This window comes from Urocitellus parryii, chromosome 3 (assembly GCF_045843805.1).
Source record: "Urocitellus parryii isolate mUroPar1 chromosome 3, mUroPar1.hap1, whole genome shotgun sequence".
Lineage (NCBI taxonomy): Eukaryota > Metazoa > Chordata > Mammalia > Rodentia > Sciuridae > Urocitellus > Urocitellus parryii.
Window position 1 is genome coordinate 120,091,644 of NC_135533.1, and position 3,429 is coordinate 120,095,072.

Sequence of the window (3,429 nt, forward strand, 5' to 3'; positions counted from 1 at the left end):
ACTTAAGCTCTGCTTGACCTTTGCTCTGGGCTCTGAGCTGCGCTCCCTTCTTGAGTGGGCACAGAGTCCCAGCGCGCTGGAATGGATCCCCAATAAATGCCCTTTTGCCAATTGCATGGAGTAAGTCTCTTGTGTATGGTCTCTCCCTCCGACGTTCCGCCGGACCCCCCTTACATATTGAGGATTGAGGAAGTAGTTCAGTGGTAGGGTGCTTGCCTAAAATGTGCAAGGCTCTGGGTTTTATAACCAGCACTGGAAACAAAAAGAAAAAAACATTAAAATATATATATATATATATATATATATATATATATATATATATAGTACCAAGGATTGAACCCACGGATGTTTAACCACTGAGCCACATCCCCATCCCTTTATTACATTTTATTTAGACACAGGGTCTCACTGAGGTACTTAGGGCTTAAAATTCTGAAGCTGGCTTTGAACTCATGATCCTTCTAACTCAGCCTCATGAGCCACTGGGATTACAGACATGTACCCCCATGATCAGCCTTGCAACTTGATTTTAAAATACACTACAAAGCTATAGTAATCAAAAACAGCATGGGCCTGAAGTTTTCTTTTCTTGATATGTCTTTTTTCTATTTTGGGTATCAGGGTGATACTGGTTCCATAGAATGGATTTGGCAGTGATCCTTCCTTATTCATTTCATGGAATAATCTGAGAAGGATTGATATTAGTTCTTCTTTAAAGGTCTGGTAGTGTAAGGGTCCGGCGCAAAAAGTCAGAGAAAGAGACCACCAAGAGACTGACTTATGCAAATGCAGAAGGGGGTTTATTGAGGATCCAATTCAGCGAGCTGAGGCTCTAGGCTCACTCAAGAAGCGAGAGCAGCCCAGAGCCCAGAGCAGAGGCTAAGCAGTGCTTAAGTACACTTTTTGGGGAGGACAGGGGCTTTGAATACATCAGAACAAATCAGCATGAGGTGCGGGAAAATTGAACAACAACTTTCATACATGATTAGCACATTCATTGGCGGGAACAGGTCAGGCGGGGGTAATTGGTCACTACTAAGCGGGGTACACCTTCAAACTGATTGGTTCGGGCCCTGTATGCTTGCCTGACAAACTGCACAGGGCCCTAGGCTAAATGGCCAGTAGGGCGTTGTCTTAACTATCTCAGGAATTTCAGGTTCTGGGGGTAGCTGGGTGTAGCAGAGGAACTTTAGGATGCCTGGTCTTTTACATTTTAATTCAGGCTTTGCAGCTTAGAAACTTTACCCTTTCAGTAGTACTTGGCTAAGAATCCCTTCAGTCCTGGACTTTTCTTTGCAAAGGGCTTTTTTTTTTTTTTTTTTTTTAGAGAGAGAGAATTTTTTTTAATATTTATTTTTTTAGGGTTTTTTCGGTGGACACAACATCTTTGTTTGTATGTGGTGCTGAGGATGGAACCCAGGCCACATGCATGCCAGGCGAGCGTGCTACCACTTGAGCCACATCCCCAGCCCCTGCAAAGGGGGTTTTGATGTCTTCTTCAATTTCATTACTTGATATTGATTGTTTATGTGTTCTGTATCTGTATGATCGAATTAGGTCACAGGAGAAGAATCACATGATTATTGCAATAGATGCAGAAAAAGCAGCTGACAAATTCAACACCCATTCATGTCTAAAATACTAGAGAAACTAGGATTAGAAGGAACTTAGCTCAACATTATAAAGACTATATATGACAAATTGAAGACTAACATCATGCTGAAAAGAGAAAAACTGAAAACATTTCCTCTAAAAACAAGAATAAGGCAATTATATCCACTCTCACTACCTCTATACAACATAGTCCTTGAAACTCTAGCCAAAGAAACCAAGCAAGAGAAGGAAATTAAAGGGATACAAATAGGAAAAGAAGAGCTCAAATTATCTCTATTTGCTGATGACAGGATCCTATATTTAGAAGTCCCAAAAAATTCTACCAGAAGACTTCTAGGGCTAATAAACAATTCTATTAAAGTAGCAGGATACAAGATCAACACACATAAATCAGTTGCTTTCTTATACTCCAATAACAAACTTCCTGAAAAAAAAAATAGGAAAACTATTTCATTCACAAAAACCTCAGAGGGAAATAAAACCTTGGGAATTAATATAACAAAACATGTCAACGACCTCTATAGTGAAAGATTGTAGAACACTGGAGAAAAAAAATTGAAAACATTAGAAGATAGAATGAGGCTGGGGATGTGGTTCAAGCAGTAACACGCTCGCCTGGCTTGCGCGGGGTGCTGGGTTTGATCCTCAGCACCAAATAAAAATAAAATAAAGATGTTGTGTCCACTGAAAACTGAAAAATAAATGTTAAAAAATTCTCTCTCTTTCTCTCTCTTTCTTCTATCTTAAAAAAGATAGAATGACTTCCCATGTTTTCAGAGAGGCAGAATCAATATTATTAAAATGGTATACTACCAAAAGCATTATACAGATTCAATGCAACTCCCATCAAATTACAAATGATATTCTTCACAAAACTAGAAAAAGCAATTCTTAAATTCATTTGAAAAAATAAGATAACTAGAATAGCCAAAGCAATCCTTAGGAAAAAGAGTGATGTTAAAGAAATAATAATATCAGATTTCAAAATAGAATACAGAGCTATAGTAACAAAAGCAGCTTGATACAGGCATGAAGACAATGGAATAGAAGACACAGAAAAAAATCCACTTAAGTGCAGTTATCTGATACTAGAAAAAAGTGCCAAAACATTTGTTGGAGAAAAGATAGCTTTTTAAACAAAGGGTGGTGGAAAACTGGAAATTTATATGTAGAAGAAGAAAACTATTTCTCACCCTACACAAAAGTCAACTTAAAGTGGACCAAACACTTAGGAATTAGACCAAACTTCTGCAACTGTTAGAAGAAAATGTAGGCCCAACATGCCAATATGTTGGCACATGAAAAAACCTAAAACTCCTAAAGCACAAGAAATAAAATAAAAAATCCATAAGTCTGATGATATCTCATTAAAAAGTTTCTGCACAGCAAAGGAAATTATTAAGGGTATAAAGAGAGAGGCTACAGAAAGGGAGATAGGGCATTAATATCCAAAATATATATATTTAAAAAAAAACTCAAAAAACTTGGTACCAAAATAAGAGAAGGAGGAGGAGGAGGAGGAGGAGGAGGAGGCAGCCAATTAATAAATGGGCAAAAGAACTAAATAGAGGGGCTGGGGTTGTGGCTCAGTGGTAGAGCACTCCCCTCACATGTGCAAGGCCTTGGGTTTGATCCTCAGCACCACATAAAATAAACAAATAAATAAAATAAAGTTATTGTGTCCAACTTCAACTACAAATATATAAAAGAACTAAACACAAACTTCTCAAAAGAAGAAATACAATTGGCCAACAAATATATGAAAAAATGTTAACATCTCTAGCAATAAGGAAAATGCAAATAATAAACACATTG